This window comes from Emydura macquarii, unplaced genomic scaffold (genome assembly GCF_026122565.2).
Source record: "Emydura macquarii macquarii isolate MOO-44397 ecotype Brisbane River unplaced genomic scaffold, CSIRO-AGI_Emac_v2 contig_1229, whole genome shotgun sequence".
In the NCBI taxonomy this organism is placed as follows: domain Eukaryota; kingdom Metazoa; phylum Chordata; order Testudines; family Chelidae; genus Emydura; species Emydura macquarii.
In genome coordinates, this window is record NW_027131366.1 from 763,856 (window position 1) to 777,547 (window position 13,692).

Consider the following 13,692-nt stretch of genomic DNA (forward strand, 5'->3'; position numbering starts at 1 on the left):
ATGGTTGTTAGCTAGCTCTGTTGCACCCAAGAAATTTTATTGCAAGGTTGGTTGAACTACAGTATCATTCAAGGTGGGAGGAAGGATTTCTTCCATAAATTAAATGTTAGAAAGCTCAGTCAGAAGAAAACTTAACTGATCATAGATTTCTTTCACCAACAACCAAAGATGTGCCTAATTCACATGTGTCGGGCCTTACCTCTTTCAATGTACCCAATACTAGCTGTACAATGAACATGCTAAGCTGGAGAAAGGGAGTTGATCTGGTCTTTGGTCTGTGTATAAAATCCAGTTCCATGCATCCTGAAAAACCTTCCCAGACGCAGGTTATCTTCTCAGCCAGAAAGAAGCTTGTTCCTTACATGTGTTGGGATCTGCTGTGGACAGCTGACAATCAGGTTTGCTGAAGTTGTTCACCCCCCATCGTAACTCTTTGGGCATGTTTTTGTGGCTTCTGTGGAGCTAGAGAAAAGAGAACTTTTGGCCATAGCGATTTAATATGATTTGATCCTTTCTGATTGCATCTATCTACAGAGAGCTTTTCCTGAAAATAACTCTGTTGCAGTAGCAGTGGAGCTAGCCATAGTGGGATTTCCAGCATAAAAGGGCCTCTCACATTTTTATTACTATATCATCTAGACCTGCTCTGACCTGTCTCTCCTTTAATGTGCAGCTAGTATACTATTGGCTGCTATAAAAGAAGTTGGTCCAGTAAAAGATATTACCTCACACACCTTGTCTCTCAAGAGAAGTAGGGAAGGGATTAGAAGGGTCAGATTCTGATCTAGAATATACCAGCATAAATCCAGAGTAACCCCAATAAAATTGGAATCTGATTGCAATCAGAATTTTGCTTGAACCAGCCCATAGGTAGTTTAAACAAAAAAGGAGTTAAATTAATCCTTGTTGTAAACAGTTGCCACTCCCACTGTAGTCTCAGGACATCAGTACTATAAACCATGGTGTAAATTACATGTTCTTGTTCAAACGGGTCAGAAAACGGCTACAAGAAGGGCAATGCTGTAACGTGCCCCAGTTTGGCATGCAAAAAGTAATCATAATTTACACGCAGAGGCAGTGGGAGGGGAAAAACCACGAAAAGCAATGAAGGGAAGATTGTGAGATGCCAATGGGGCACCGGGCTCATGACATGTTTGCACCTGTTGTCTTCATGGGCCGCACCACTTGGCATGGAGATGGCACGCTGCACCCTGCACGATTGCCAGCCCATGCACGAATCAGGGGCCCCCACATCGTCCGATTGACTTAAAAATCACGAGCGTTTTAGACAAGACTGAAGTTGGGGGTGGTTTCAGTCGCATCCCGGAGCCTGCTGAGGACCTGCCCCTCAGGGCTTCAAGCTTTTCTCTGCAAACAGGAGGGCCAGAAGCGCCCCTTCTAAAGGGCAGGGCTCGTGCGCCTCCCTTGGCGCCTGCAGCCGCAGCAGAACACCCCAGCTGGCGGGGCGCGCGCGCCGGAGAGCCGGGTGCTGTGACTGTCCTCGCGGCGCGGCCGGGGCGGGCACGTCCCCCCAGCTAAGCGCTGCCCCCATCGCGCCCCGTCTCCAGTCGCTCCGTGTCGCCGCCCTCCCCGCGGTTCTCCCTCCCTCATCCGCCTCCGGGCCGTGCCCGCCCGCCCGCCCGTCCGTGCTCGCCCCGGCCCGGCTCCCACAGGGCCGCAACCCGCCGGCAGGTGGAGCGGCCGTCGGCCGCTGGAGACGCTTGGTCGGCCGCTTCCCCCCCACCCCCCGGGCGGACCACGTGGCCCAGCCGCCGCCGCCGCGCAGGCTCCCTGAGCCACTCTCCTCCCCCCTCCCCCAGTCTGGGCTCGGGTCGGGATCAAAATGGCGGCGGCGGCGGCGGCTGCAGGACCGAGAAGGGGAGTCAGGAGGAGCCGCTGAACTGGCCGGGCCGGGCAGCGAATGGAGGCCGCGGGCCGCAGCTGCCGGAGGTGAGGCGCCACGCGGGGCAGTGCGGTGAGTGTAAACAGCGCCCCTGCGCGTGTGGGGCGCCCCCACGGCCCCTCTCCAGCCCCCGCGCTCGTAGCTGGACTACTGCTCCCCGCTCCCACCCCACAGGCCCCCGGGGCTGGGCCATGGCCCCTCTCCCCTACGGGGCTTCTGTACTTGTCCAAGAGCTGAGCTCCAGCCCACCTGCCCCACTGCTGCTGGGCTAAAGCACCCACCCTCTCCAGAGCGGTGGGGGTGGGAGGAGGGCTATCATCCTCCAGCTATACCACCAGTACTCACCTGTTCCAGTGCTCGCCTATGGCCCCTTCACTCTCACCTGCCAGGTTTCCCCTGTGCTCCCCTCACACCCACCACAGGCAGCTTCCCCTTCTGCCCCGTATTGAGTTGTAGCTTTGCTGGGCTGAGTTCTTCTCCCCCATGCTTGTCTGCAGGGTGTCTCTTTCTTCACACCAGGTGGGGCTGGGCCCCCTCTCCACTCCACAGGACTTTGCACCTTCTCCCTTGTGGGTTGCAGCATCCCTCTGACTATTTTCTGCATGGATATCTCATTGTCCCTCTTAAAGGAACTTGGAGTACTTACCAGATAATGTGCATGCTTGGGCCTCTGGAACATTCCCACCGCTGATGCGATGGGGTTTTCATGTGTTCCCTTATGCAGTTAACTTTCCCTCTGTCATGGAAGGGTATGACAAGTCCCACACAACTCGTAGAAGGCAGTGTCAGACTTCATGTTTCTTTCACGCAATTTAAGATTTGTGGGTGAAAGGTGCACAGAAATGCAAAGTGTTATTCCCAGCAGATAACTCAGAAGGTAATAAGACATATCGCCTTCATAGGATTTGCACCCATTTAAACCAGATCTGGATTTGGTCCAGAGAATGCACTACAGCATCGTTTAGCTTTGTTTCTTTTTCTTTTTGGTAGCCAAACTAATGCTACATAATATGATAAATCACAGCATCACTGAACACCTCTGGAGTGTAAATAATAACACTTTGTACTTCTGTTTCCTCTTACACCCATTTTGGACATGGGAAGGTCAGTGATAACTTTGTCTTACACAAAAGAGTAAAGCTTTGAATTCTTTGACTGAAAGATAGCACGGAAGAGTACATCTCATAGAACTTTACAAACATTAACACCACTTTCAGTGGGCAAGTGTTATACTTTTATTACATAAGGAGGGGGAAATTCCTTTTACTTAAATCCACTTATTTATGTTTTCCTGCTTTGAAGCTCTTGTTTATGAAACCAGAGTACAAATGTTTATTTCCCAGTTAGAAGTACAATGCAGCATAACTGTCTGGCTGAGTAGATGGTACTTTCATTATTAGTGAGGATATATTCTCTTGTTTTTCTGAACATAAATAAACTCAGTGAATTGCATTATCTGAACCTTAAAAGGTAGGAATGGTTTCTCTTGGCAGAGTATCTGAAAGGAGTGTAATATAGTCAAAGGAATGCTCTTGGGAAATATGTACCTTCAGAGAATAATTTTCCTATAATCAGAATCGTAATTGATATACTGAAATGCATTGAACCAATTGAGAACTTATTACTTCAACAGCAAACACCACTCTGTATGGGTAGCAGTGTGTGACTGTTTCCTGTACTTACACATACTAACCACTGGCCTAGAGAATCAAGTTTATACTATCTAAGACTTGAAAGGTTGTTGTGATAGGCTGTAATTGGCAATTCAGTTCAAATATTGACTTGCATGGGGTCTTCATGTGGGTAAGGACGACATTTAGAAAGTCCTGTTCAGATTGTACAATCAGTGTTTGTTCCTATTCCTAATACTAAGTTCTTTATGGTATGATGTATGCGTTGTAGTTGTAGTAGTGAGACAAGGTGGGTGAGATAATATATTTATTATATTATATATAATATAATTATATAGATTAGATTATAGATAAATGTCTGTTGGGGTGAGAGACCCAAAGAAGAGTTCTATGTGACTCAAAAGCCTGTCTCAACAGCAGAAGTTGGTCCAATAAAAGATATTATCTCACCCACTTCGTTTCTTTATATTTTGACAGTCTTACTAAAAGTAGTATTAATCTGCTTCAGGACACTTAGCAGCATTCAGATTGGGTTGACATTATCCTCCAATTTGTATATATTTGGTCAGACTAGAAACATGGTTAAATTTGGAAACCTTGAACTACTTTTTCTTCATTACACTTTGACTTAATTTTTTTATGGTTGTACTTACAAGGAATCTCATTCACATTAATATGTCCAGATTCCCCTGCTGAGTCATAGATGGTTTGTGTTGTAATCATGTATTCCTGGCATTGGTTGACTTGCAGAGATGCATATATGAAAGACTTGAATTATTTTATAAGCCATCTTAGAATACATGCACAGACATGTCACTGTACTGTTTTCTCAGCTTTTGAACCTGTTTAGGAGATGGCTTGAAATTTTGTGTATAATAGACATTATGTATTCTGATGCAATTGTAGAATAAGCAGTCTCTTAATTTCTTTGAGTTAATTTTGGCAGGACTACCAGAGCTTGAGAGCAGACTGACTAAAGTTAACCTTCATCTGAGATAAGAAACTGCTGCATATGTGATACCAGATTCATACCAGTGGATAAAACAAGACAACCTTTTAAAAATACATCATACTTGTTATTGCCATTAGTTAAGGATCTGACTCTTATTGGGCAAACTGTTGTTTACAACTGCTACAAAAACATAAGTAGAATTTAAGCTTTCATACTTCTAAAAATGTTTGTGTAAACTTATTTGTGAAGGTTGCCAACAGGGTGGATTGATTTAAATCAAGGCGATTTAAATCATGATTTAAATCACCAAGAGAAAATCATTGATTTAAATCAAGTTTCCCACTGATACTTCTTCACATATTTCTTAAACAATGGTGCAAATCTGATCAGTAAAACATGTTAATTTACAACTCAGTACAGCATTTTACAACATCTAGGAGGGTATACTTTGTGTAATTTTTTAGATAACTTGATTTTTATTAATTTAGGAAATAGTACATAATGCTCATTACCTGTGTCAAGCTGCAGATGCAGCAGCAGTACATTAGGAATGGTAAGAACTAAATCACACACACAAACACAATAGCACTTAAGATTTAGTTTAATAAAATATAAATGCTACATAAATGTTTCACATTTGCAATTGCAGCAGTCTCCTGAGTTGCCAGCTGATGGCTATCCTTAAACTTTTTTTTTTAATTTTCAAATGTTATTAACTCTAACAGACAAGTTATCACAATGCTAAATGTACGCTGTCCTTAAAACTTCTACAACTAGCTCTCATCTGTTCCACTCCCACTGTCATTTTTATTCATTGAGTGAATAATACCAAACGAAGAAAATATTCTCTCTGTGCCTGCAGAGGAAGCTACAGCTGTGAAAAGTTGGCTTAGCAACTGAAGGAACTCTGTTTCAAGGTGCCTGGCTAATGATTTCCACCAATTCAGGGGAGTGACTTTGTGCAAAACATCATCAGTGTACGTGTACTGTTGAAATGGTTCCGCTCCAGCCCTGAAATTTATTGATTGTCATAACTGAGGAGTGATTTTGAGATGCCCATGCCATAACAGCATCATCTTCTTCAGAAGTTAGGTAACTACCTTTATATCTGGGGTTGAGAATGTTTGCAAGAAAATGAGTTGGAGTTAGTGCTTGATTCATTCGCTTCTTTCTTGCCTGCAGTTTGACTTTCTGGTGAGCTATTTCTTTCTTCAATGTCTCTTGAAGTGCCTTCCAGATTTCGACAGCATCAGCAATGCAAGCAACAATTTCTCTGAAGTTTGTTTAAGGCTATAGCTATGAGCTTCAGTATACTGAGCATATCCTCTACATTCCTCTTTAATCCAACGTTGGATACTTTGGATGAGATACTCCCATCTATTTTATCATAGTTTTCTTCGCAAAGTTTTATGAGACTAGGCCAGTTCTTAATAAATGGTTCAAAATAATCAACCATAGAATTCCATCGAACATCTTGAGGGAGAATTAGTTTGGATCCTCCTGCTCTCTTCAGTGGAACTGAAGCAAAATGATTGTTATAGAAGTGTTTTGCAACTTCAACATTTTCTTTTATTCCTGGAGAAGACATAAAATGCATTAAATGTGCACTGCAGCCATATATTATTAAGGAGCATCCTTCCATTTCTTCTTCTAAGTATCTTCTCATCTTTGCCATGTTTGCAGCATTGTATGTGGCAAAACTGCACACGTGACAGTTGAATTTTTGTTCACAGTTTTTCATTTTTATGAGACTGCAAGTGTAGGTTTAGCATGTTTGTGATGAAATTTAATTATAATTGTTATTATTTAAACGAGAGAGAAATTTAGTATTTTATTGATGATTTTAAAAAAAAATCTGATTTTAAATTTTTAAAAGTCAATTTTTTTTTTAAAATAATTGATTTCCCTGGTTGCTAAACAGCTATTGAGACTGGTATACACTCCACAAAACAGATTCAGAAAAGTAATCAGCAAGCTTAATTTTGTGGTTAGAGTACCCAACTTGAATTTAGGAAACCTGTGTTCAGATCTGGGTCTGACACTAACTCTGTGACATTGGGTGAGTTACTTAATCACTCTGCTTCTCATTTTCACAACCTTGCTTTTCACAAATCCTTAGATGGAAATTGTTGTAGCATTGCAGAGTATTTACCATGTTAATATACCAATATACCTCTACTGTGACCTGACAGGACTACTTTCAGGGATGAGAGAGTAATTGGATTTTTATGCCCATTCAGTCTTTGCCCTGTGTAAGACTATGTGCAGGTCTACACTTAAAAAGCTGCATCTGTGCTGCTGTAACACTTTAGTGAAGACGCTGCTATGGGAACAGGAGAGCTTCTCCAATTGGCATAGTTAATCCACCTTCATGAGGGATGGTAGCTGTGTTGATGGGCGAAGTCCTTCTACTGATAGAAAGTTCTATGTCAGGGGTTATGTTGGTATAAATGCGTAGCTCAGTGGTGTGGATTTTTCACACTCCTGAACAACGTAGTTATACTGATGTAAATTTATAGCGTAGACCTGACCTACCAAAAAGAATACAGATTGTTATGGTGGTTTTGAGTGCTATTGACTGCTGGGAACTGGATTGAGATTGCCACCACACAACCTGTGTAGTTTTATTTTAATCTTTTGGAAAAAGGAAAAGAACACCAAGCAGGTTTAAGTAAAACTTACTTTCTAACTTGTATCTGAAATCTTACTTTAGCGGCAGCTTCTAATTTTTGGTACAGTGCTACTTTTTACCCCACAGCCCTAGCTAGACTAAAACCAGGAGGTCAAATACTGTCATCTGGGACTAGGACCCAAGAAGTTCTGTGCTTGCAGTTCTTTGTTCTCTTGACTAGAGCACAGAACATTAAGACACTGAGTTAAATAGGAAACTGTTTTAAGTTGATCATTGTGCTGAGTATTACAGAAGTCCATCAAACAGTGAAAGACTCTTTAGATACGTGTATATATATTTTAAAAATATGTAATTCAATAATTAAGTAGAACTGGGTGATTTACAGGTGGATTTTTTTTTTTGTTGAGCTTCTGTCCTTTTCTTGCATTTGTGGGTTTAAATCATTTCCTTAATAGAACATAGGAATAGCCATACTGGATCAGATCAGTGACCAGTGTAGTCAGTATCCTTTCTCCAACAGTGGCTAGTACCAGCTGCTGCAGAGAGAGAAACCTGCAGTAGGTAATTGTGGGATAAACTGCCTCGAGGGGAATTTTATTCCTAATCCCTAAAAATTAGAGATTAATTTATGATCTGAAGCTTGAGGGTTTACATACCTCCCAGAGTTTTTTTTTAAATATATATTTACTATTATAACTGAATTATATTCTCTATATAAATATCTAATCCTCTTTTGAATCCTTCTAGGCCTCAATGATATCTCAGGGCATTGAGTACAACAGTCTGATTGTGTATATTGTATGAAAAATTTTACGGAGTTTGAATTAGCCACTTCTCAGTTTCATCGAATGTCCCCTTTTCCTTGAATTAGGAGATGAATAGAAGCGCATGATGTACCTTTACCATTTGTAATTTTGTAAACTCTTGTCTCTTTCAAGTAAACAAAGTTCATCTTTTTCCTTCCTCCTTGTGAGAATTTTTCCATGCCCCTGATCATTCTCATGGCCCATCTCTGAACTCCCTCTATTTCTACTATATCCTATTTGAGATGGAGTTATTTCAGTGTGCTAATTTGCAGCTGTTACTCTTTTTACCATACTCAAGAGTATATTTGTCTACTAACTTCTAAACACCAAAGACTTAAGATGATCATCCAAAGGGAAATATTTGTCATATTTGTAACTAGTAATGAATATAGAAAATCCTTCACTAACTTTTCAGCTTTGTTTTTTCAAGACCTAATAAAATTCTGCTACTTCAGAACTGATTGACAGATCTGTGTTAAACTTCTACTATTAGTGCTGATGTTTCAGTTTCAGCAAGTAGAGGCTTGCTAGTAAATGAATGTCACTTGATCAAACAGTTGCATATCATGAGAAGTGTCACACAGTTAATGGATCTGAAAATTTAGGGCCAACCAATGTCATTTTTTGATCTGGAGTCAGATACTGAGATCAGACGAAACTGCTTCCCTTGTATGTAACTAATAGTCCACTGGTAGGATTTTAATCTGGATTTTGTTTAAATACTAATACAAACCTGCCTATAATAATCCTGGGAAGTGTGTTGCCTTGTGTACTGACATAAATAATATCTGGCAGTTATCTTAGGAATGTACCTAAAGAGCAGGATTTCTTTATACAGTGTGGTACAAGATGAGAGTTACATCTTTGATGCTTTGATGACTGTGTAAAGAAGCAAAATTAAAAAGGCAAAAGTAAAGCTATTGCCATGAGTGAGTCATTCTGATAAATTGAGGAAAAACACTTCTAAAAAGCTAGAAAAATAAGAAACTTCCTAAAATGCACTAATATTAAAATCTTAAATCAAATTCTTCTCATTGCCTTTATGGCTCAACACAACTTCATCCTGGCATACATCTTGGATCTCATTTTGTCTTTGTTCACTCCACTGATGATGCCCCCCTCAATGCTGTTTCCTTCTCCAATCCCCATCTTAATCTCTTATGCTTTGGTAACACTTGCCAGACCCATACCCCTTTCACTTATATTCCTTGTAAAGACTTCCACAAGGTATACATGTGAACATAGCATTTCACTGACATCTGTCTCAGTGTTATATAATAGAAAAGACTTGTGGTGTTGGTGTTGGTGGAGATTTGAGATGGTGTTAACTTTAGTTTATTTTTCTTCCAAGTGGGTCTTATCCTCCCTGTGTGTCACGGCCCAGTCCTACAAACACTTAGGCTTATGAGGCCTTGTCTACACACAAACTTACCCTTAGTTAAAGGGATGCATCTTTAACTTTTTTAAATTTATGCAGACCTCTGTGTGGAGACACTCTTGGTTTAAAAATAGCTTTTATCAGCTTAGTTAAGCTAGTTGGTTTAGCTAGTTCTTTGGGGAAGGATTGTTCTTATTTGTATTTGGTAATAAGTAGCAGTCTTTTCTTTCTGAAAAGAATACCTATGTTAACTTAAGTAACTTGTGATATTCGCATTCCTTCCAGGGTGTCTTAAATTCGTTAAGGAATATACAGATTTCTTACGGAGAATTTTTCTGAGTTACTGGATTGCTGATCTTAATTGTAGCAAGATACTGTGACACCTTTTTCCATGATACATAGGTTGTTCAAGTTTATCTTTTAAAGTAATTGTAATGAAGGGAAAAGTTTGAGTTTTTTACTCTTTTCCTTATGCCCCCAGCATTATAACTCACCTTTTTTCTTTTTCCTCTCCACCTCCCTCCTGTTAAGTGGACCATTCAAAACAACAGAATGCTATAAGACTTCAGAGTTTATCATGGCCTGTGCAACCCTTTCTTTCTCCATTTTACTTCTCTAATCATACCTTCTCCTTTAACTCATTCTTCATGAAAGATCTTAACTTAAACAAACAAAACACGGAAATTCATTAAAGTTGACACTTTGTTTTACCCCATTACAGGCATCTGTGTTGCAGATGTCTTATGTGGGGGATGAACTGATACAGGTATGTCCTATAGTACACAGGAATAGCTGAGTAAATTAGCTATATTTCTGAAATTTTTGTTTGGTTGGGTGCTTTCTTCAAAAATATTACTAGAATCCTACCAAGTAAAGAAAAAACTACTTCCACTTTCCATTCAGATTCCTCCATTACAGTCTAATGTGGTGTTCCTCTATAAGTTTTGAGATTCATTATGCTGTTGTTACATAGTTCAAACATTGCAGCATAAATGGAAATATTTAATACTAAATATTGACCCAATGCATATTTTGGAGCCATGAAGACATGGATCATTTGGTATTTTTAACATTTTTAACAATAAAGCAAAACCATGCATTTTGCAATGCTTTGTTTCCAAACTGTAAATGTAGTGTAGTTGACACAGAATATTTTGTACTGGGTGAAAGCTCAGTATTTGCTAACAACTATCACATACACTGTATAGAAGAACATGACCAATACTGCCTTATGACCTAACTTTCAGATGTATCAATCACCTGTGTTCTCACAATGAAATCTATTATAGTTGGTGCTATGGGGATGTGATTTCTCCAAAAAAGTGCATATGCTGTTAATTCAGCCATCTATTATGTCTGAATCTAAAGAAAATTAAATGCTTAGCATATTCTTTTTTGTTGTTGTTTCTAAACTGTCTGATTTGGATCAGAAGGTAGCTCCTATCTTTGACTCAACCATTAAAATCTCTTCAGTATTTAGTCATTTATTAAACATCTCCAGGAAAAAAAGGATTTGTAATGGAAATACTGAAAGATCTTCTTTATTAGTGTCCAGGAGATAAGGGGCTAGGCATTTCAGGGAATAAACGCTCAGAGGACTTCGGGGTTGGTGTATGCCTATCATATCTATACACACAGAGCAAGGCCTGTGAGGACCTGGAAGGTAGTTCTTCTGTCGCCAGAGGCTGGTGGATTCTGGGAGCTGTTCCACAATAGGCACAGACAATGCTGCTTCATTCTAAGAGCAGGTGGTGGCGAGGGGCCGGGCCACACAACCCTGGGTATCCCAGGGAGCATCACAAACAATGAACTGCAAAACCATGCAATGTGTCAGAATTGCTTTAGATGTTCTCAGTAGTGAGGCTAGAAATGTTTTGACAAAAATATACCTCATTCTATCTGCGTGTATTCTAATTAAAATTATACTTACTCCAACAAAAGCAATATTGGACTTTTGTAAGTCTGTGGGTCTAGTAACTGAATACTGCTGTTTTCTGGAATCAATGGCTAGAGAAGAATTTTACCACCAGTACTGCCCAGGTTACAGTGTAATTTACTCAGTCAGATAGTAGCCTTGATTAAGCATAGAAATGCTTACAAATCCCACTTTCCAGGATACAGTCCCATTTTGCGTGTAATGGTTTGTAATTAGAAAATTGAGTTACCAGGTCTGCTATTCCTAAGAAAAAGTATACAACAGCTTTTGAGATTCAACTCAAGTTCTACACTTTGCTTAACACCACAGCACTGAGATATAATTATAGTGAAAACAATAAGTTACTGTAGATTCTGCTTATTAGCAATCCTCAGTTGCCAGCAAAAGGTTGCTATTATCCATCAGTTGCTAATAAGCAGAAGGGCGATTTGTGAGGCTGCAGCCAGGGAAGAGAGCTTTGGAAGGTGACTTCCCCGGCTGCAGCCCTGCAAACCTGCCTGTGGCGAAGGTAGTGGAACTGCGACACAGATGCTGGGGCTTTCTAAGAGATGGGGAGCCCACGGAGCTGCACACCTGTACCTCTCTGTGCTCTCTGGGGGTCATGGCTCAGCATATCCCAGCACTTCCTTTTCCTGCATGTCGTCCCCCAGCAGGGCACAGCCTAGAGAGCACAGGGAGGTACCCCCTGCAACTCTTCCCCCTGCTACTGCTCTTCCCATAGCCCCTTACCTCCTGTGTGCTGCCTGTGTCATGCAGGTTTGCCAGGTTGCAGCCCCAGAAGGAGGGCTGGAGCAGGCTGAGCACTGACTGCAGGTGTGTTTTCAGGGCTACAGCCAGAGAAAATATGTCCCAGCACTTTCTTTCCTGGCTGCAGCCTGTCTGCAGGTGGTGCCTTTCTTCCAAAAATGTTTTTAATAAGTGGCGTGCCCTTGCTAATATCTGAATTCCATTAACATTGATGTTAATAGGTTTGTATTGGTTCCCAGCAATAGGTTGCCATTAACTGGAAGTTGCTAATATCAGTATTATTACTAAGAAGAATCTACTTTATTATCAAATACTGGAGATTCAGGAGATAGTAAGTAAGGATATTGGAAACAAATGGTTACATGTAAAACAAAATCATAACATGCTTTCTGAAGACTAAACTTAACTGGCTAACCTCCTGTCTAAAGAAGTTTGTCACTCAAAGTCCTCTGCAGCGTTTTCAACCAAGATTGGCTGAGACCCTGCTTTCATCAATGCAAATGCATTGTCCATTTTTTTCCCCCTAGGTACAGGGTGCCAAGATGTCATCTTTGCTTTCTAGAAATACCCCCAGAGTTCATTGTCTTTATTCCTAGACAGGCGCCCTCTCCCCCCATTCCTGGTGGCTTATTTTTTCCTGTTCATTTCTAGTTGATGTCATAAACATTTGTCTTTGTTTGTAAATGGGAAACCATTGTTAGCTTAAAATGCTCAATTTTACATCCTGGCAGATCCAGTTCTTACTTCCTGTTCGGAGGAGCCAGTTTAAGGTGTGTCACCTTTTGGTGACCTACTTTTGCCTTACAGATACATAACTCCTTGCATAGTACATGTACATATTTCACAATATTGATGACCAGTGTGACACAAACTTTCATGGGAGACCTCACATAACATTCTTTGAACTGGAATGTACACAGCAGACTTGTGAGATTTCTGTAACCCCTCTGCACCCCCTTACAATTGGCATTAAGAAGTTCTTGGGTCACAGTTATTTTGATCAGAATATTTCAGTTGTAATTAGTAGGCTGGGACTTTTCCTAGGTTTTCACCTATTAGCTTTTGTATTTTTGTGGATGTAGCAAAGCAGTGTGGCCTTCTGAGGCGGACACTGCGGGGCTGATGCACGCCACCTGGTGGGCAGGCTCAGGTACCACCCCCACTGGCAAACCGGAAGTGCAGAGGCGAGAGAGGAAGTATAAAAGCCAGGCCCTGTAGCTCAGTCAGGGGGAAGTTGCTGGAGGAGGAGGAGGAGGTCTCTTCCCCCAGGCCTGGGACTTGAGCCCAACCCTGACCCCGTTAAAGGGCCACCAGAGCTACCCACCTTCTGTGGCGTAGAGGGCCTGCCAGAGTTACCGGGCCTCCGTGACTGGGAAGAGCGGCCTGCTGCATGTGACTGGGAAGAGTGGCCTGCCCCCAGCAACTTCCCAGAGCTGCCTGCCCTGAATGACTTAGAGGAACTGCCGGATGCTAGTGACCCTAAGGGCCTGCTGGGGCTGCCCCTTGCAATCTACCCTGAGGAAGTGGATGGCGACCTGGGCCACAGGTACACGGGCCCAGGGGAGGAAGTAGCCCAAGGGATTGCTGATCGTGGGCCAGCTGTGTTGAAGCCCAGGCAATAGTCAGTGCATTTTGGCTGGAGCCCCGCTGATCCAGCCACTGTTCGGGCCCTGGGTTGGGATGCAGTGGAGTCGGGTGGGCCTGCGT

The 13,692-nt window shown here is 41.7% G+C and overlaps 1 protein-coding gene across 4 annotated transcripts in view; it reads left to right on the forward strand.

Annotated features, from left to right (window-relative positions):
- Positions 1-1,831: 1,831 nt before the first annotated feature.
- BTBD7 (BTB domain containing 7) overlaps positions 1,832-13,692 on the forward strand; it is a 113,140-nt gene continuing 101,279 nt past the window's right edge. For 3 of the 4 annotated variants that reach the window (XM_067547042.1, XM_067547046.1, XM_067547047.1), the window contains exon 1: positions 1,832-1,950. The gene's annotated coding sequence lies outside the window, so the exon portion shown is untranslated. Of the gene's footprint in view, positions 1,976-13,692 lie in introns of all 4 variants that reach the window. The other variant, XM_067547043.1, reaches the window with a different exon arrangement.